This window comes from Aquarana catesbeiana, linkage group LG03, assembly GCF_042186555.1.
Source record: "Aquarana catesbeiana isolate 2022-GZ linkage group LG03, ASM4218655v1, whole genome shotgun sequence".
Taxonomy (NCBI): domain Eukaryota; kingdom Metazoa; phylum Chordata; class Amphibia; order Anura; family Ranidae; genus Aquarana; species Aquarana catesbeiana.
In genome coordinates, this window is record NC_133326.1 from 99,094,698 (window position 1) to 99,117,228 (window position 22,531).

The window sequence follows — 22,531 nt, forward strand, 5'->3', positions numbered from 1 at the left end:
TTTCTGAGATTTCAAAATTCTGGAAATTTTACATCTCTAGTGCAGAGGTAGGTGTAATTTATATGAAATAATAAATAATACTCTGTAGCTATTTTGATTTACACCTAGGTGGGAACATCAGGGGTAGACATCATCTTTACATTCCGACTTTCTTCATCTGATTTCCTGCTAATTACGTTACATATCTGAATCATTCAGTGAGTCAGAACCGACACATCAGAGGCTGCCAATCACCAATAAGCTTTATTTGTATATATACTTGAAGCAATGTGAATGTACTCTACAGTTTAAATCTAATGAAAAGATTGTATATTTCATTGGTAATGCAATTGACTAAATCTATTTATGTTCATAAAGTCAAAACTTTGAACAGCTCAGCCATCATTCACTCCTGTTATTGTAAAAATTAGATTGGCCATACATACAAATATTAGTTTGTCTGACTAAATTTGAACTCAGACTTAGGTGTCCCTTTTTAAGGCATGTCCAAATCTGAAAGAAAACTTCCAGGTTGTTTTGGGAGCAAAATTTCTGCACACAAGAATCAAAGTCATGTGGTCATGGTTTGTTCAGATTTTTCACCCCTTGTTGAACATTATCCAGTTGGACAACAATTGGGAAGAACGTTTTGAGCTTCCCATGCAACTAAGAATTACTGGTGCACTAACCGAGGGTTCTCCAAACTTTCTAAATGAAGGACCAGTTTACTGTGCTTCAGACTTGAGGGGGGCCAGACTGTGGCCAATGGGAGTAGAAATTGTCCTGGCGTCATTGGGTGTAAACAATGCATCTTTGGTATCAGGGGGAGGAATAGTGCCCCGTCGTTGGCATAAATTGAAGAAATAGTGCCCTATCATTGGAGTCAGTTTGAGGAATAGAGCCCCATTGTTAGCGTCAATGGAAGAAATAGTGCGCCATTGTTAATGTCAGTAGCAGGAATTATGCCCCATTATTGGTGTCAGTGGGAGGAATAGTGTCTTGTACCAGTGGAATTAAAAAGTGCCCCAAGGGCCAAAAAAGGTAAGGAAAGAATTGCATCAGGCCCCCGGGCTGCAATTTGAAGACCAGGGCACTAAACCAACCTTTCCTGGCAAATATTTAGCCCAGGTGGCTTAATCTATTATGTTTGCAAGCATTTGAGAGAAATCTGCACTAAAACAACACTGGCCTTGGTCACCTATCCTTCTGAAGATAATAGTTGCTAGTCTGCCATGGTTTTCAATACTTTGAGACACAGACATGTAATTAATGCGCAGGTCAGAAATGTTGCCCTCTCTCTGGCAGTCCTGTTCCATGTCACTGACTCAGAAAGTATAGAAATCAAAGACAGCCAGGCAACTGGATTCCTAAAACATGATCAGCAATGGCAGCCCCTGCGCTTCTCTTGGTATAGGGTCTCTTTAACCCCTTTCCACCCACCCAGGCATCCCTTTAAGTAGTTTGGAAAGCCTGGGGGGGCAGGAAGGATTAGTGATCATGTGACCACTGCCACAGTGATCACGATTGGAAGCCAGTCCCACCGGCTACCAATCTTTACTCAGGACTGGGAGTTGTCTCTGACAGCACAAATATTGGCCGCCTAGTGAAGCATATATGCGGCATGTAGGCATTAAGGCCCACCCTTCTGCCGTTGCACATATGTGTTGGCTAGTGGTAAGGGGGTTAGACAGCTTCTAATCAATGGACTCTAACAAATTATTAAAAACAAAATAGTGAGGAAAATGATAACTTTCTACAGAAAATTTTCATACCGCCATGCTGTCTGAAATTTGAGATGCACTCATGATTTCTATCCTCTAAGTCTAACATCCACAACACCAACACCAGCTCATGCAAAAAGTGAAGTGTTCAGTGATTTACATGCTATATAACAGTAGATATTTTGTGCTGGAAGCATTTCCAGGAGACAGTTGGAACCAAAGGAAATAGGCTATTCACATTGCAAGGGATTTCTTTCTACAGAGATTGGTGAATGAGAAGAAGGTCTGCTGACTTCCATCATCCAATCAAGTGCAGGCAAAAATGCTGTCGTTTTATTTTACTTGCACATGAGTGGATATACTTTGCAAAGTCAAATTTCACCACACTCACTAAGCTCTGGGGAAAATTCCCATTGCAAAATTAACAGCCTATTTTCCTTTAGTAAAGCAACCCCATACTATCCAAAGTTAATTTCTCTGTTTAAAGATTACATGATCCCTTCTTACAGGATGGCAGGGCTGAATGTCAATTACTGGACCCTGTAGGTGCACAATATTTTGCCTAATGGTAAATCCATTCCTAATCATAGGAAAAGGCACAACCGATAGCAAAGAAATGATGGAGTCATGGAAGTAAGGACTAATAATACAAAACTTAGTAAGTAAGCTTGAAAAAAAGATTACAGTATATCTTTTCAAGCCAGTTCTCTTACTTTTCAAAGTTATAAGCTGTTTTACTGCCACTAGTAATGGGATGTAAGCAAGCTGCCATAGCAGCTGTGAAACTTTTTTTTTTTTTTTACTTTCAACAGCAGTCTCCAGGCTATTTTGTAGAAATGATCTGGGTGGCTATAAAGCTATCCAATCACTTTTACAGCTAATGTCAGGCTGAGGAGGTTCCAAGAATTATTATAATAAAGCAGTCATCCACTACACAACTACTGTTCACATGGCACTAACATTTTCCAAAAAGAACACTGAGATAAACATGTCAGGATGCTGCTACTGAATGATCCTTCTAACGAAAAATGCATTGCACTGTGTTTGAGCAATATACTGATGTGAACAGAATATAGTGGTAACTAATTTCCATGTGCTGTGATCCTGTGTGGTAGGATCAAATAAAATGCAATGGTGTGAGCGGGTCCTTGGGGAAAAATTATTGCGATTTGCTGAGAAAAATAAAACCCACCTGACTAACTCACCCCCTGAAAAAGATTGAGGGGGGTATATTCACTTTAGTAAGGGAAGGTTTGCAAACTTATGATTGTGCTTCAATTAGACTGTTAATTGTATGTATTAGTGGGCAAAGATTTTCTGGTGTCTGTAAACCCCTTAAAAAGGAACTGAAATCTGTAAGCTTTGTCCAAAAAAAAGCACGAAGTTGGCAAAGAACTAGTCACCAGTATTGTCTCTGCAGCTGATCTCTCCCGGTACTTACTTAGAAAGCCTTGCTCTGTACTACATCTCTGTGTGAAGACGGCCATCTTGGCAGAGGCAGGTCTTTTCTTCCTCGTATCAGAGCCTCCAGCAGGAGAATACTGAGGAGCACAGCAGTTATTTCACCAAGGGTTTGATTTACTAAAGGCAAACAGACGGTGCACGTTGTAAAGAGCATTTGCACTCAGCAAAATGGGAATTGCCTCACAGGGTTTTTTAGCAGCCAAAAATAAGTTACATGCATAGTAGGTGAGGTTGAAAAAAGACACAAGTCCATCAAGTCCAACCTATGTGTGTGACATAGTTACATAGTAGGAACATAGTTACATAGTAAGACATAGTTACATAGTAGGAAAGTGTTTGAACAGTATTCATTTTAATTAAAATGCAAGTGCAGTTGCTCCAGAGCTTAGTAAATGAGGTAAAGCTTCACTTTGCAAACAATACCCAATCATATACAAGGGGAAAAAAAACTCTTTTGCTTGCACATGATTGGATGATGGAATTTAGCTGTTTCCCATCAATTACTGCTCTGGGGCAACTGCTCTTGCAAAGTGCACAGCCTATTTGCCTTTAGTAAATCAACCCCCAAGTCTCTCCCCAAATTTGATGAGGCTAGCAATAACAGGCAGCAGAGCCTTAAATCAGCGTTTATCAACTTTTTACAGCCATGGCACCCTTTAAAAGCATGCAAAATCTCAAGGCACCTTTTGTTTTCGTCAGGACAAGCTGGGCCTTCATTTGGTGGCAATTGTTAAAGGATATCTCCTAATTTGTATTAGTAAGGAAAAACTGGGCCGAAATACTTTTTTGTATCCTTTCCTAAGCACACTGATTTTAACACTTGCACTGACACTGAAACAAAATATAAAACCTTTTTTTCTACCTAAAACACACTGACCCTAACGCTATCAATGACACCAACCTAGATCAAGCTCTGATCTAAGGCCCCTTTCACATGGGCAGTCTGATCAGATCTGCCTCCTAGTTTTTCAGGTGGATCTGAATGGAAACTCCATGTTAGTCCATGGTCAGGCAGATGTAAATGGACATGCGCCCATATACATCTGATTACCCCTGAGTCCGCCTAATTAAAAAACAAACCCATAATTTTTCCGACATAAACATGACATATGAGGTATGCCCCTAGAGCTAACATGGATTCCCGGAGGGCAAAGCTGAATGCACACGGATGCCACTTTTTGTTCTTCTCCAATTTAGAGGGCCAGTATGAACTATGCAATATTTTTTTTTTTAACAGACTGTTTACACTGACATCTTCTCTAGCAAGGAGCAAACGTACATTGTATATTTTCTGCCACTTGACAACAGAGAATTTAGTGTAAGGATAGATTCACACTACTGCCATGCGACTTTGATGCAATTTACAGTGTGATTATGTAATGTGACCTTGGTTGTGTTTTGGATGAGGTTTCCATATTCTATGGGCCCAAAATCACACTGAATCACACCAAGGTAGCACAGGACCCTTTCCCAAAGTCGGATCACACTTGCGCTGCGTTGATGTGAACAGGCTTCATAGGAATCAATGTTATTTCCCCTGTCATAAGATTCAATGTGATCCAAGTCATATCTGAAATTGCATCGGTGTGAGCCAGGGCTAAATGAAAAAAGGTTAGTTGATAAAAGAAGTATAAAAAGATACATCTGCGTCTTTATCTCCTCACAGAGGAGAAACAGTACAGGGGTGGGTTCTGGAACTAGTGATTACTGTGATTGGCTATCACAGTGATCACTTGATCAGGAGTGAGTCTTACCAGCTCCGAACCGTTACTATAAGACCAGGACCTGTTGATGATAGCTTGGGCTCCATGCTGGGAGCACATGATTAAGCATGCTCCCAACACAAATACATTCTGCACCATGAAGACAGCCCACTTCTGTGATGCCAAATGTATGCATTATGTGGTCCTCCATAAGGCCATACCCCTTAACACTGGCACCCCTGACAAACCCAAATGCCACCCCAGTTAAAAAATGCTGCTTAAGATCTCACACTACAGATATACATCTATGGGGCTGTAGACACAGGGGTGCCTAGGCACACTCACATACAAGGAGGTGTATTGCTATTTTTGAAAAGGAATTCCAGACAAATGGTATGTTTTTTAGGGTGGTGCTAAGACATAAAATACATTTCCAAGTCATAAGATCAGAATCAGCTTTATTGACCAATTGTGTACAGGCATACATGGAATATGTCTTTGGTTTAAAGTTTATAACTTTACTATGTGTACACTTTGGGGTTTATTTACTAAAGGAAAATACATGTTTACACGTTGAGTGCAGTTGCTCCAGAACTTAGTAAATAAGCAGAAGCTCTGCTGACTTCCATCATCCAATCATGTGCAAGCAAAAATTTTTTTTTTTTTTTTATTTTCCTTGCACCTGATTGGGTACTCATTGCATGATGCCTTACCTCATTTACTAAGCTCTGGAGCAACTGCACTTGCAGTGGGCAGCTGCACTTTGCTAAGTGCACAGTCTATTTGCCTTTATTAAATCAACCCCTATGTGTACTTTGCACATTGATTAACATTTATGCTTGTACTGATCCACGCACACATAGGGGTTGATTTACTAATGGAAATTAGACTGTGCACTTTGCATTCTGCAAGTGCACTTGCTCCAGAACTTAGTAAATGAAGTAAAGCTTCACTTTGCAAAGAATACCCAATCACGTGCAAGGAAAATAAAAAAAACGTCATTTTTGCTTGCACATGATTGGATGATGGACGTCAGCAGAACTTCTGTTCATTTACTAAACTCTGGAGCAACTGCTCTCGCAGAGATCAACGTGCACAGTTTATTTGCCTTTACTAAATAAGCCCCAGAGGTCTTGTTTATGCAGGCAGCTGGCGAGGGGTCAGTAAAAATACAGTTGACTGCGCCAGACCACCAAGCCTCAAGTAAATTTAACAAGCAGTCACGTAAGTACACAGTGCTGCGGTTGCTGCATGGCAAAATTTATACAACAGGTCACAATTGGCAGGCAGTACCACTGCCAAATGCAACCCACTCAAGTGAATGGTATTTTATTAGAAAATCGTCTTTTGACTGAAAAAAAAAGAAAAAAAAGAAAAATTGAAATATCTAGCCTAGCAGTCGCTGCTCTACAGTCCTCTGAAATTCAATCCATCATGGCTTGCTTTTCATGGGGGCGGTAGAGAGTGCGTGAAAACAAGCCCACCCAGATAGCAAGAAATTGAGCTGCAAGTTTGAAAATGACTTGCTAAGCTATTGCTAGACTTGCCAGGCTTCACAAGTTTGTTGCACAATTGCAGCAAGTCCGCATTGCAAAACTCAAAATCAATTTTCTATGCAAACATTCTGAAAGTCTGCTGCAAATTCTGGTTCAGTTATGTTGTGCAATAGTCATCCCACCACAGGGGTCACTGTGACTTGCAGAGCTCTAGCTGTAGACTCACCATTGCAACTTTGCTCTTGCAAGACTTGCCACGCAAATTTGCTACAAATTGGAAAAGTGTCAACTAGAACTTGTGCTTCAAATGCTCTGCAAGTGTACAACTTGCCAGTGAAAATGTGCAGCAAGTTAACAGACTTACAATTCAACACTGCCACAAATTTGTGGCAAGTTATCCTTGCTATCTGGTCATATATGCATACATATATATACATACACATACACATTGAACAAAACAACACAATTTTTGACAGACAGGGATGTTATGCAGCACATTTGGTGGTCCTTATCCTTCTGAATGCAAGTCTTTCAAATATATGAAGACGAAACGGGCATATCCATGAAATAACCCTACTTTCTATACTCCTAGGATCAATATCAAAGGCCAAGAAAGGCCTTCTTCACTGTTTTCTTACTGCGGATAGAACAGTAATACCTGGACACTGGAGACCCATAAACCCTCCTTTCATCTCGGAATGGGCTACTGAACTCTCCCACTTACAACACATGGAGGAACTGAGAGCTCACCTTAATAATAAATTTGATCAATACTTCTCTACATTTGGATCTATTAAAACAAGCACTGCCCAATCCAGAAATCATTTATAGCAACACAGATACTTCATCTATGACTTCAATGTCAGGGTCGTCCCTCTCATTGGTCCCCCAATCGCTCATTTTCTCCTCCCGTCTTTTCCGTTGTACCGTCCAACCTACACCTTTTTCTACTACTCTACATTTCTCTCTAGTGGGAACCTAACTGGAACTGTCCTCTACAGTCACTATGCCAGAACTGGCACTCTTACATACTTGTATTATAAGGTTATTGAAGTTATATTTTGATAAAAAAGTATTCTTTAGCACTACAATTGACTGTGACTAATCTCACTGTCTGTACTGTTTCTATACCTTGCTTTGTATGGAAAATGTCCAATACATTTTTACTACTAAAAAAAAAGAAACAACACAATGTGCATGTTCCCTATAACATAGCAACTTTTCATTTTTTAGTTCAATTCCAGTTAGAGGTACACAAATAGTATATAATTGCTGCACAATTCTTTAGTAGTTCAATGTTATATAAAAAACATCTTTCCATTACAATCTGCAAATGCTGTAATTATTTAAAAAAAATCTTTCCATTATAATCTGCAAATGCTGTAATTTTCTAAAATTGTCAACAAATTACTATGTCACATTGCAATTTGGTGTGTACTCTGTTTAATGTACAGAAAGTCCCCAGAAATCTCATTTCCTGCATGTGCGATTGTCTCACTGCTTTTTCCAGAAGTAATACAAGTCACATTTTCTAGGAATCATAATTCAAATGGAGATTTATTTTTGGGAAGATGCTCTTAAATAGGATAATACACATTACACTTTGGGGTTGATTTACTAAAGGCAAATAGACAGTGCACTTTGCACAGTTGCTCCAGACCTTAGTAAACTGGGTAAAGCTTCAATTTGCAAAGAAACCCCAATCAGGTGCAAGGCAAATTTTAAAAAAAACTGTGTTTTTGCTTGCACAGGATTGGATGATGGGAGTCAGCAAAGATTCTTCTCATTTACTAAGCTCTGAAGCAACTGCACTTGCAGAGTGAAAATGCTCTTCCCATGTGCCATTAGTAAATCAACCCCTTTGATTCTACAGTATAAAATGTAATTATATATTTTCCAATATTAGGGCCTCGCTAAACAATCCATCTCATTTGTGTTTAATCAGGTAAGCCCATGCACTACATGGTTGGAAGATGGAAAGGAGATTGGAAAATCAGATTGTAACATGTATGGTCCACTTAAGGCTCTTCCACTTAAAGGGCAGAACAAGTGAGCATACCCTGCCTGCCTACACCCCCAACCTAAAATACCCCACTTTCTAATGTCCAAGGGGCTTACTTACCTAAATCTTACCTAAACAATATTTGCTCTACATAAAGATGGCCTAGGCTAAAAGAAGATTGCCAAGACCCTGAAACTGAACTGCAGCATGGTGGCCAAAACTATACAGCGGTTTAACAGGACAGGTTCCACTCAGAACAGGCCTCGCCATGGTCGACCAAAGAAGTTGAGTGCACATGCTCAGCGTCATATCCAAAGGTTGTCTTTGGGAAATAGATGTATGAGTAATGTCACCATTCCTGCAGAGGTTGAAGGGGTAGGGGGTCAGCCTATCAGTGGTGCAGGAGGTGGAAAGTCCGATCGTGTGTACGGGGCTTAACACTAACACTGAATCAGATGATTAGGTAATGAAGGCTGACCCTGTCGTTTAGTATGAGAAAACACACAGAAATCTCTTCAAAAATGCAAGAATCTGCAAAAATGATTTCTAACATGCTTACAATGAGTATAGCTTGCATTGAGTAGTTTATGGTTTTATTCTCAAAAAACTGGTTACACGCTAAAGGGAACCTTGCAAAATAAAGCAGCTGTGGAAATTGAACTGAAAATGCTACTTGCTTGGCTGCCCTTTAGTTATGTGTTACACTGGCCTAAAAAAAAGCATGCAAATCAGAAATGTCAGTGTGAGGTCATGATTATCTGTATATTTTTTCTAGGCTTGTGACTAAATAAGTTCTGAAGCCTCTGGATCAGCATGACAGGCAGGAGCAAGTACTTTCAGATGGGAAGGTAAACAGTTTCAGCCTCTGCATTTCTTCAGTACAGGTTTCCTTCCACCAGAAAATTTGGGAAAAATTGTTTTTGACCTCTGCTGATTCAGAAGCCATGAGCCACGCTACCCTGGGGATTTGCCATACATTACACTGAAATCTCTCCTCCAAGGATCTGATTTTATGGAAACAATGCCACTTGTGTAAAGGTAGCCTAAGCAACGAAGGCCCCAATACACAGATATCAGTGCACACTAATGCTCTGTACACACGATAGGATCTTCCGACAACAATTTATTTATTTTTTTTCCGACGGATGTTGGCTCAAACTTGTCTTGCATACACACGGTCACACAAATCTTGTCGGAAATTGCGAACGTCAAGAACGCGGTGACGTACAACAAGTACGACGAGACGAGAAAAATGAAGTTCAATAGCCAGTGCGGCTCTTCTGCTTGATTCCGAGCATGTGTGGAATTTTGTGCGTCGGAATTGTGTACTCACGATCGGAATTTAGGACAACGGATTTTGTTGTCGGAAAATTTGAGATCCAGATCTCAAATTTTGTGTGACGGAAATTCCGATGGAAAATGTCCGATGGAGCCTACACACGGTCGGAATTTCTGACAACAAGCTCCCATCGAACATTTTTGGAAAATCCTATCGTGTGTACGGGGCATTAGGAGCCATTGCCACTCTATGTATTGTAAATAAAACATCAATCTAGATAACAAGAATCACTAGTAATCAGAAAGATTTAAATTCTGTATTCTCTGTGAAGGTGAACAGAGCTACCCCATCACTACCCCATCACTCTCCACTGCTGCCTTACAGGCAAGGAGACCCTGAGAGACAGTACAGGAAGATTTACAAAATGAAGGGCTGTGCCGCCCAAAAGGCCATAAGGTTGTGGGGGGCGGCACTGACACTCTGTCCTCAGCCACCTCCTGCACCATAAAAATTGACACTGGGCCAGCTGGTAGCCTCCTAGCAAAGTATGATGCTGTGGGGCCTGGCCCCCTGCACCCTAGCAACCAATAATGCTGTGCAGCCCAGCCACTGTGTCCTAGCAACCAATGATGGCTATGCTGCCTGGTTGTCTGCATCCCAGCAACCAATGACGCTCTGCCCCTGCATGGTCCCAACAACATGTACACTTTAGTGGGAGTGCATGTTATTTAAATAAAGGGTGCTTTGGGGATATATTCCTTTGAATCTAAACAACCAGACGCATGTGTATGGTAAGCTGAAGACCAACTAATACTAACTGTACTCTCTAGGTGATAGATCACAAGTTTCAACCCCTAACCTCAAAGCAGCCCACAGTTCAATGTGGCAAATGCAACTGATTTCATACATATCTAATAATATTATACTGATAATATCCTAATTTATATCTCCCTCCTATCAATTTAGCGGTCATCAGACCTACAGGGTGCTTACAAAGACCAGCTTCACAAATAAGCCTCAGTTTCCAGTCCAAACAAACCAAAATAACCAAGTTTTATCACACAATTGGGATGACTAGGTTGAGAATCTTCACTCCAAACATTTTGCAAATATTCACTTCAATTATTCAATCGTGAAAAACATCTGCACATGATTAGATATTCAAAATGAACAGGAATTTGTTTTTCACATGATTGGATAATTGAAGTAAATATTCACAAAATTTTGTATTAAAGATTCGAAGTTTGCTTTCACACAAGAGGCCTAATAGTATCCTCCTGTCCGTTCTTCAGGCAGACGCGATCAGAACCTCTATTCTCCTCTATGGGCAGTCAGATATAAACGGACTATTGTCTTTTTATACCCAGCTACTTCTGATGCAGAAAAAAACAAATGGAAGGGGATCCATTTCCCCTGTCTGGCCGGATCAGAGGGCATTTGGATGCAGACAGCCAGATCGTTTATATCCGACTGCCCATAGAGCAGAGCCAGAGACGTGCAGTCAGGGGAGGCAAGTGAGGCAGAGCCTCACCTGCCATGAACATTTAAAGAAAAAAAAACTAGCTTTGAGGGTTGTAGCTCGGCTCCTACGACCTATGGTTCCAAAGATACGGGGCTCCTTGTGCAGCCTGTCAGAAGCTACATACAGAGCGGAGAGTTTAAATACAAGCTGGCACACTCTGCAGCAGACTGAGAGGTTGAGCTCACAGTGCCTCTCCTCACTTCTTGTCAGAGGCACGGAGATCAATGGATAGCTTGGAGTCTTGGACCAATGGTAAAATACCATCAGCCCCAGCTGTCCAATAAAAATGCTGCAGTGGAGGCACGCCTCTCACTGCAGTGTCATAGAAGGGGCATGTGTCTAAAAGACAAATGCTCCCTTACAGTCCTCTTAACTACAAGGAAATACATGGGTTTATTGGTATAAGATTTACCCACAATCCCATGTTTTTCTCACACAGTTAAGAGGAAGAATGAGAATCTGCTGCTGTTGAAAAGGTACAAGCTTAATTATATATTTATATGCTATATGTTATAACATAAAAATGTATTATTAAGCTATTTACTGTGAAATTACTGGTTTGAGTTATAACTTCAAATTTCAGTAATTTCTCCATTAAGCCATCTGCTTGAGTACTGTTTTTGAAAACATAGTAAATTACCTTAAAAACAATATATAATAATTATTTGTATATTACTTATGGTAATTAACCCCTTGTCACCCAGATCAATTCTGACACTTCTCTCCTACATGTAATAATCATATTTTTTTTGCTAGAAAATTACTCAGAACCCCCAAACATTATATATATTGTTTTAGCAGACACCATAGGGAATAAAATGGTGGTGGTTGCAACTTTTTATGTTACATGATATTTGCGCAGCAATTTTTCAAATGTATTTTTTTTTTCTTTTAATCTTTCATGAAGATAAAAAAAAAAACACTAAAGATAACTAAATTTTTTTGTATATTGTGAAAGATGATGTTACGCCAAGTAAATCTTACCTAACATGTCACGCTTTAAAATTGCGCACACTCGTGGAATGGCGCCGAACTTCAGTCACAGGCAACGCTTTAAATGTTTTTACAGATTACATGTTTAGAGTTACAGAGGAGGTCTAGTGCTAGAATTATTGCTCTAACGATCGCGGCGTATGTAACCTGTGTGTATCTGGCTCTGATACCAGCCAGTGCCTCACCAGCCATTGACCTCACCGCATATCCCTGAGCAGAGCGGGCTGTGTGCAGGGCTGTCATCCGGCCACTAAGCTCAGCTCACCAGAGGATCAGAGAATGGATTCTCTGCTGAGAAAAACCCGATGTGGACCATGTGAAAAGGGCCTTAAAGAGGAACTTCAGCAAAGCTCATACCTGAAGAAAAAATACTTCCAGCATGTTAAAAGATTGTCAATGCGATATAGCTACTTTATTTATAAAAAATAATGTGTTTTTATATGTTAAACTGTTGTTATTATTATTATTACAATCGCCCTACTTCTGATGGCGGCCATATTACCGAGCGCAGCCGGCACCTGTTCTTTTCTGGGAAATGCACTCTTCAATCCCATGATGCAATGTCAAAGCACGTGCCTGTGCACTAAGGGAACCCTCCGTCCTGCTCCACTCTCCAGCGCCCTCAAAATGAAATCTCATGATAAAAAAAGGGGCTCCCGAAGACTCCCGAGATCTGTGATACTGATATCTCAGGAGTCATCGGGAGTAGAGCCCTACATCATTCGCCTAGGGGAATGAAAGAGGAAGTAGACCGAGAAAAAAAAAATGGCATTTGGAGATCTAAACATCTGATTTTTAATCCAATTGTACTATAAGACGGGGGAGAATATTAAGACAAGTAAGACTAATGGTCTGCTTAATATTAATATTTCCTCCTTTTAACCCACTGAGCCTCCATTGCATAATTACTTAGTGTTTCAAGGATAAGTCTTCTTACATTTCTTTAGGATGGCTTGACTACAAAGTGAAAGCAAACACATGCTCTAAATAAACTAAAAGCAATGGAAAACATACCTATTTATGTAATAATTAGAACCTGTGTCCTCTCTGACAACCGGTCATGTGATTGAGGGATTAGTCAGGTGGTCTCAGTTGGAAGTGCTTGGTGACTGACACTCAGAGTCAGCCAGTAATGACTGTTGCATGAATCACCATCCTCCCCTTTATCAAAGACCATCTGATTAATGCCGCAGTCATGTTACTGAATGCCGTAGATATTGGGATTACAGTTGTTATCGAAATGGGTAAATATTCTATAATTATCATGCTTCCTAGATCATTTTCCTGCATTTTACCATAAAGTGGCCATTTATTTTCGGTATAACCATTTGACCTCTGGAAGATTTAACCCCCCCCCCCTCATTACCAGGCCACTTTTTGCGATACAGCATTGCATTACTTTAACTGAAAATTGCACGGTCGTGCACCACTGGATCCACATAAAATTTGGTAATTGAAAAAGTGGTAATTGATCACCTCTCTGTTTTTTATTTTTGTGCTATAAACAAAAAAAGACCGACAATTCTGAAAAAAAAACAAAAAAAAAACCTATTTTTTACTTTATGCTAGAAAATATATCCAATAAAAAAATTGAAAAAAAATAAAATTTCTTCATAAATTTAGGCCAATATGTATTCTGCTACATGTTTTCTGTAAAAAATCCCAATAAGCATATTTTGATTGGTACGAATTAGACAAATGTTATAGCGTCTACAAACTATGGAATATATATTGGAATTTTTAGCGACTTATAGCGGGACTACAATATTGCAGCGAACAATCTGACACTTTTGAAACTTTGCGGGAACCAGTGACACTAATACAGTGATCCGTGCTAAAAATATGCACTGTCACTGTACTAATGACACTGGCTGGGAAGGGATTAAACATCTAGGGCAATTAAAGGTTTAACTGTGTGCCTAGCCAGTGTTTGTGTTTACTATGTGTGCTGTTTTACTACCTCATTCTTAGTCTTTATTATATCCATTCTAAAGAAGATCGGCGGGTGCCAGTGGATGTTGAGTGCTCGGCACCCACAGATCGGCTTCTGCTGTGAATAATCACAGCAGAAGTGGCACACCGGCAGCATGCACACGCCCACTGCAGGCCGAAGTGCCAGATCACATATATACGTGATCAGGAGCACAGCTGCCACCCTGTAGCAGTAGAACTACTATAGGGCGGTCAGCAAGTGGTTAAAAATGGACACTTGTGACCAATAATAAAGAGATGTAATAAAATGTTCTCAAAATCCCGACCAGCAAAACTGAATCTGAAAAATATTGATTTCTTTATCAGACAGGAAACTCTCAGATAAAGCATGCCTTCCAGAACTTGTAAGTAAATCAATGTCCAGCAGAACATATTAATGCTCCCATGTTCTCATTACAAAGTCAGATTATTTGTTTGCAAATTGATCAGTTGCAACAAAGGTAAAATGAACAAAACGTGGTGCTACAAAGGATTAAAGCACTGATAAATAAATCGGCACATTTTTTTTTTTTTTGTATGTGTGACTAATGACATGTACAATGTACAGAATGCAGCATGACTTTACACTGTCATAACACCATAAGTACCAATAAGGCAAAGGAAAGAATAATAAGGCTTAATGGAATGAGATGTGCAATTATTATATTCTGCTACGCCTTCCATGACTCAACCCCCCCCCAAAAAGAAAAAAAAAACAAGATGACAGAAAACGAGGCTGAAACTATGTATACTAAGGCTGTGAGAGAGCGAAAAATCACAAAGGAGCATTGCATGAAAATCACAAGGGTATCTGCCATGTAAATATGCCTCTTCCCTTCAGCCATTAGCTGGAAACCAGTGACCGGCGGAACAAGTGAGTGAAGTATGGTGGTTACTGACCTAAAGATGACAGTTTAATGGAATCATTTGTCATTCTGCTAGTAAGTCTCAATTGAAAACAATAAAGCTGGAATCTGAGGTAGCAAGACTTACTAGTAATGACACACTCATCGGAATTAACACTTGGAGCTCAGAACAAGGACAACCGTTCAGCCATGGACTGTAAGATTTTCCAACACCGACATACATTTATTTATGATAAAGGATGACAAGAGTTGGTTTTACTACTGAAAATGCATATTGTTCTATGGCTGATGTTCTATGGCTTAATAACAATACCCAAAAAAAAGTTTATTTGTTTATTTAGTTAAAAACTTATTTTGATGCAATGGTGTGCATTATATATATATATATATATATATATATATATATATATAAAGAAAAAAATTATTTTTAATAGAAATATTATCAATATATATATATATATATATATATATATATATGTGTGTGTTACACATCTATACATACATACAGTGTATAAATAAAATATAAATATAATATACTACAAATAAAAATAAAAAAAAATAAAACAAAATGATATATATATATATATATATATATATATATATATATATATATATATATATATATATATATTTTTTTAATATATATATATATATATATATACTTATATTATATATCAAATACCCAAATATATAATAGTAATAAATATATCTTATAAAAATAGTAAATATAATAATTGACTTTAAATTAAAATTAAATTAAATATTTAAAAAAAAAAATATATATATATATATATATATATATATATATATATATATATATATATATATATATATATATATATATATATATATATATATATATATATATATATTTTTTTTTTTTTTTTTTTAATTTTTAATTTTTTTTAAATTTAAAGGTATTGTAGGATATATATATAACATAAGCTTGTTTTGTTTATCCTTTCTCATACATTTCTATGCAGAGTAATGAGGACCAGGACAATGTAATCCAAGTTGTCCCATTAGTAGAAGACAACAATCTCTCCTGGTAACCCCCAATAATAAATAGAAGGGAAGTCCTGATCACAGGGGGGTCTTCAGATAGTTTTCTTGTCTTTCTATATACAGACAATGATGACTATTGTATAGAGAAGGATATAGAATGTAGGATCCCCTCCATACATATAGAGAGAGGAGTGTGCGGGGAGTGGTGGAGAGGGGTGATGAGGATGTACATGGTATCCATGGATTGAGAACTTAGTTTGGGATGATCCCAGTGGGGTGGAGGGCTGGGTGTGCCTCCATTGTAGGATGCAGAGTGATGAGGATGATGAGGATGATGAGGATGTGTAGGGTGCTCAGGACCAGGGACAGCACCTACAGCCCGATGTATGATGAGAGGATGACCCCGGGGAGCGGCACACACACACACAGTCTATGGGGACATCCTTCTCTCTATAGCAACCGATCAGAAGACACAGATCCCAGGGGCTCACTGCGGAGGGTCCCCTGTGCCTCCTCTCCGCACACATCCCCCCCGGATCTGCCCCCTCTACTTTCCCTTCACCCCGGGAAGTGTCCTTCCTCAGGGGGTGACAGGTGTGCCCCCCAGTACCTGTTCTGCAGTCCTCCTCCTCCTCCTCCTCCTGTGTTCTCAGGCAGTACACAGCTCTTCTTCTATTGTGCTCCGGCTTCCCAGCCACACGCTGAGACTACTAATCAACCCGGGAAGATGGATGGACACACCGCCTCCAGCGGCCGCCCGGCAACCTGACTGAGGAATGGAGAAGAATGCACCAGAGAGAGAGAGGCGGGAGGGGGAGGCTGTTGCCATGGTGACGTCTGGCTGCCCCCTCCTCCTCTTCCTCCTCCTCCTCCTGTGTACCTTGTAGTAAAGGAATATAGTGTAAGCATGACACCGGAGGGGATGTGTGTGTCCCCCTCACTATTTATATATATATCATGGGATGTGTGTCCCCACCTGTCCCCCTCACCATTTATATATATATATATCATGGGATGTGTGTCCCCACCTGTCCCCCTCACTATTTATATATATATATATCATGGGATGTGTGTGTCCCCACCTGTCCCCCTTCATCATTTATATATATATATATATATATATATATATATATATATATATCATGGGATGTGTGTCTCCACCTGTCCCCCTTCACCATTTATATATATATATATATATACCATGGAATGTGTCCCCCCACCTGTCCCCCTCACCATTTATATATATATCATGGGATGTGTGTCCCCACCTGTCCCCCTTCACCATTTATATATATATATATATATATATACCATGGAATGTGTGTCTCCACCTGTCCCCCTTCACCATTTATATATATATATATATATACCATGGAATGTGTGTCCCCACCTGTCCCCCTCACCATTTTTATATATATCATGGGATGTGTGTCCCCACCTGTCCCCCTCACTATTTATATATATATATATATATCATGGGATGTGTGTCCCCACCTGTCCCCCTTCACCATTTATATATATCATGGGATGTGTGTCCCCACCTGTCCCCCTTCACCATTTATATATATATATATATATATATATATATATATATATATACCATGGAATGTGTGTCCCCACCTGTCCCCCTTCACCATTTATATATATATATATATATACCATGGAATGTGTGTCCCCACCTGTCCCCCACACCATTTATATATATATCATGGGACGTGACTTAAAGACATGCTGGTAGGTTAATTGGATCCTGTCTAAATTGTCCCTAGTATGTATGAATGTGAATTAGGGACCTTAGATTGTAAGCTCCTTGAGGGTAGGGACTGATGTGAATGTACTATGTATATGTAAAGCGCTGCGTAAATTGACAGCGCTGTATAAGTACCTAAAATAAATAAAATAAATGTGTGTCCCCACCTGTCCCCCTTCACCATTTATATATATATAATGGGATGTGTGTGTCCCCACCTGTCCCCCTCACCATTTATATATATCATGGGATGTGTGTGTCCCCACCTGTCCCCCTCATCATTTATATATATCATGGGATGTGTGTCCCCACCTGTCCCCCTCATCATTTATATATATCATGGGATGTGTGTCCCCACCTGTCCCCCTTCACCATTTATATATATATCATGGGATGTGTGTCTCCACCTGTCCCCCTTCACCATTTATATATATATATATCATGGGATGTGTGTCCCCACCTGTCCCCCTCACCATTTATATATATATCATGGGATGTGTGTGTCCCCACCTGTCCCCCTCACCATTTATATATATCATGGGATGTGTGTCCCCACCTGTCCCCCTCACCATTTATATATATATCATGGGATGTGTGTGTGTCCCCACCTGTCCCCCTCACCATTTATATATATCATGGGATGTGTGTGTCCCCACCTGTCCCCCTCACCATTTATATATATCATGGGATGTGTGTCCCCACCTGTCCCCCTTCACCATTTATATATATATCATGGGATGTGTGTCCCCACCTGTCCCCCTCACCATTTATATATATATCATGGGATGTGTGTCCCCACCTGTCCCCCTCACCATTTATATATATATATCATGGGATGTGTGTCCCCACCTGTCCCCCTTCACCATTTATATATATACCATGGGATGTGTGTCCCCACCTGTCCCCCTCACCATTTATATATATCATGGGATGTGTGTCCCCACCTGTCCCCCTTCACCATTTATATATATATATCATGGGCTGTGTGTCTCCACCTGTCCCCCTCACCATTTATATATACTGTATTTATTGGCGTATAACACTCACTTTTTCACCATGAAAATTGGGTGCAAATAGCGTGTGCGTGTTATACACCAATACTTCAATTTTAACTGCCTCGGAGGGGACAGGGAAGGGGGCGGGACGAGCGCCATCAGATTACATACAGTGAGAAACTCCTGTTTACTTGGTGGCCTCTGTAATAGGAAGTCCCGTCTCCTGGGCCGCCATTGGACCACTGTTCTGTCTATCATAGGAGATTCTCACTGTATGTAATCTGTCTGCGCTCATCCTGCCCCCCTCCCTGTCCCCTCTAGGCTGCAGATGGGCATCGATCAGGCTGCACTGATGGTAATGGTGAGGCTGCAGATGGGCACTGACCCTTATTTTGCTTCAAAGTTCCTTATTTAAAATTTAAGTTTTTTTTCCTGAAACTTCCCTCTTAAAATGAATGTGCGTGTTATAAGCCTGTGCGTGTTATACACCGATAAATACGGTATATCATAGGATGTGTGTCCCCACCTGTCCCCCTCACCATTTATATATGAAGCAATAACTCTCGGCGGAGCTGCTGGTTTAAGCGGGCTTGTTACCTTCACTCTCCTTCCCTCTGTTTCACCGGCACTGGGTCTAGGGTTCCGTTGAGTTTACCTCTGGACGATACACGCACCAACACTTGAGTACGTTTTCAATGCTTTATTGAACAATTAACAAAGGAAGTAGCAGGAAAGAGGCAGAAGGGAAAACTTCAGGGAAAGCTCAAATACCTTTCTGTAGGATTCTTGACAAATGTCCTTTAGAATTGAATATTACAATAGAATGCGCTCCCCTCGTGGGACACACTCTCTGCTCACTTGCCTAGCAGCCAGTACGTAGCACGAACAAAAGTCTCTGCCACAGACTTGCTTGGGATGAACCCGTACGATCCTCTGCCACAGGATGTATTGGCTTTGTGGTGAATGTCAGTCACAGTGCTTGAACCTTTAAGCCAAACCCGGCAACACTATGCTGTAAAGTTACTTTAGGATACATCCTTCAACCGAGTCACCAGGCCCCTCTCCAGACCAGCACTCTGCATGATCCTTCCATGACGGGTCCTCCCCTGGGATCTTCTCGGTTGTCCAGCTTCTTCACTCTGGATAGACAGCTCAGGACCATTCCTCGGCTGCTGTGGAAGGCCCCAGACAAGCTTCCGGGCCCACCCACCCGGAACGGAGGACCACGAGATAGCACTCTAACGCATACCTGTCGGCCAGGAGGGCCAGCAGGTGGCTGTAAAACAAACCCCAAAATATGGCGTCTGTCCCATATATACCCTCTCCCAAAACGCAACTCGGAGGAACACCTCCACCGAGTTGTCTCCGGGACAGAAGAGCATCCATACGCTTTGACACGCTGCCTTTCCAACACTAGCCGATAGTAACAACGACACCCACCGGCCCAGTATGGAAACACATGCAACGTCAGCCAAGCTGGAACAGAGGCAAATCTAACTTCACCTAACGAGCAATTTGCTAAATTTACCTATCAGATGGTAGATCGCAAATCTACCAGCGCTACATATTTCCCCCACTACAGTAGACATTGTCCCCAACGTTTGTCCAAAAACAGTGACAGTAACTTCCAAGCCTGGGAGTAGGTATTTGAGCTTTAAAATAACTTGGATAGTCAGAGAAGAAAGAAAGACAGTAGAAAGACATTATAAGACTTACATCTACAAAACATTTTGTTCACGTCCGTAAACAAAACCATCCTATGACTGTACATAACCTCACTATCTATCTAGCTGAAAAGCCTCCCAGCTTGATAGGAGATCCAATAATTCCTGAAAAGGAAAACACGTTAAACACACACATATATACTGTACAATATCAGGAGCAAGCCTCATTTTCTCTTTTTTTTTTTTTTCAGATGAGCCTCTCTTCCTTTTTTACCTATATCAAAATAATCTTAAGGAGTCTATCCCTGTATAAAAACTTCTTTGAAGAAAATCCGGCTAGCAAAAAAGAAGTCCTTAGATTTGAAACACTAAACAGAATATGCAGATCTTGCCCACGAAGATCTCTTTATACTGACACTTGCTAACTATCTAACTTCAAAGTTCTTTTGTCTACGATCACCAAGAAAACCGGGGATCTGGCAAGGTCAGTGGCTTTCCAGTTTTATCCACTGTGGTAATGAAATAGACAACGTCATCTTTTCCGGGCCTGCAGATGACCACTTTGTCAGCATAGATGTGCCGACCGAAGTTCCAGTGCATAAAACATCCACTAAAACGTTCATCCATTTTAACAGAACATCCAGTCTTTCGGAAAGGCTTAGGCACAGACAAATAGTCCCATACAGCTTCACTGTACCAAAGTTCCCGGTTTAATCAATCACTTGCATTATGTCCTTGGGCACATAAGGGAATTTCAAACCATACTCTGCAGTCACACGCTTGTTTAACATCCTCTGGTTTGGGCAAAGATCTGTCTTTCCCCATACCAGGAGGCACACATGAATCCAATGATTTGCTCACCATAGACCCAGCCGGTGTCTGTAGTGAATTAGCGACTTTCGGTAAAGCCTCAGTAACAGTACTGTGTGGCTCCACACAGGGTGACGTCTTCCCAGAACTCAGGGCTGTCCATTCAGGGAAAGTCATAGCAAAGGCAACGTCTTCGCCTTGTGACCACAACAGTTCTTCTGACATAGTCTTGAATAAGTCATCATCACCGGAAAGATCCGACATGGATTCTATTTCCGAATCTCCCAACTCTTCCGCTGGCAGATACTTATTTACAGTCCCAGTTACATTCCCCATCAGTGGCTTACCCATACCTGACGTGGACTTTGATAGCTCCGGTTCAGGTAACCTCTGAGGTAGGCCTCGACCACAGCCGCGGGAAGCCTTCACATATCCCACCTTCCTCTGAACAGGTACAACAGGAGTAGGTGTAGTGGACCCAGAAATCACAGTAATGTTCCCTGAAGAGCCGGCAACAGCAGTGTCTTTTCTGGAACATTGTCAGTAACAACAGGCAAAGTGGTGGCCTGCCGTTCTCTCTCTGTAGTAGTAGCAGCTTCTACTGTGGCGATACCTGTTGCCCAATCCATCCGATAGGCACGGGGCGACGTGGTAGGTTGCTCTGCCACAAACAAGTACTCTCCACATTGCGGACATCGGCCAAACGGACGAAGATGCACGGCCAGTCCTTCACAATGATGGCAGATCATGCCCAGTCCCTCAATATCTCCTGAGGTATACAAGACAAACCTCCCCTGCGGCTTTCAAACGAACTCCAGTATCCGTAAGCAGGGTTCCGGTCAGCACAGTATTCAACACGGTGTTTGCAGGGAACATTCTCGGTCCCACAATTGGCCGCATTGCCGAAAAAGACATAGCCACACTCTGATCTTCTCAGCACGATCACGAGGCTTCTCTTTTTTTCTGGCGCCAAACACATACACGCGTCCCACGCGGCATCAAGTAGGGTAGGCTCCTCCCACTTGTTCCTCCGATCACGCAGCTCCCGGGCCTTCACCGGTGCCCGCCGTCCACGCACTCAGAAATAAAGTCCTGCAGTTTTAACCCCTTCTCTTCCTGCAAAATTTTGACAAAGTCCAGCTCTCACCGTAAACTCCAGGTGAAACACTTCTCTGGGTTGCGAGAATTGACGGTCAACAAATCCCGGATGAGCCCCCACATGTAGCAATAACTCTCGGCGGAGCTGCTGGTTTAAGCGGGCTTGTTACCTTCACTCTCCTTCCCTCTTTTTCACCGGCACCGGGTCTAGGG

The 22,531-nt window shown here is 41.0% G+C and overlaps 1 protein-coding gene across 2 annotated transcripts in view; it reads right to left on the reverse strand.

Moving 5' to 3' along the window:
- The window catches only part of APBA2 (amyloid beta precursor protein binding family A member 2), a 656,749-nt gene extending 639,945 nt beyond the window's left edge, over positions 1-16,804 (reverse strand). The window contains exon 1 of one of the 2 annotated variants that reach the window (XM_073618863.1): positions 16,612-16,804. The gene's annotated coding sequence lies outside the window, so the exon portion shown is untranslated. The remainder of the gene's footprint in view (positions 1-16,611) is intronic. The other variant, XM_073618862.1, reaches the window with a different exon arrangement.
- Between the last annotated feature and the right edge of the window lie 5,727 nt (positions 16,805-22,531).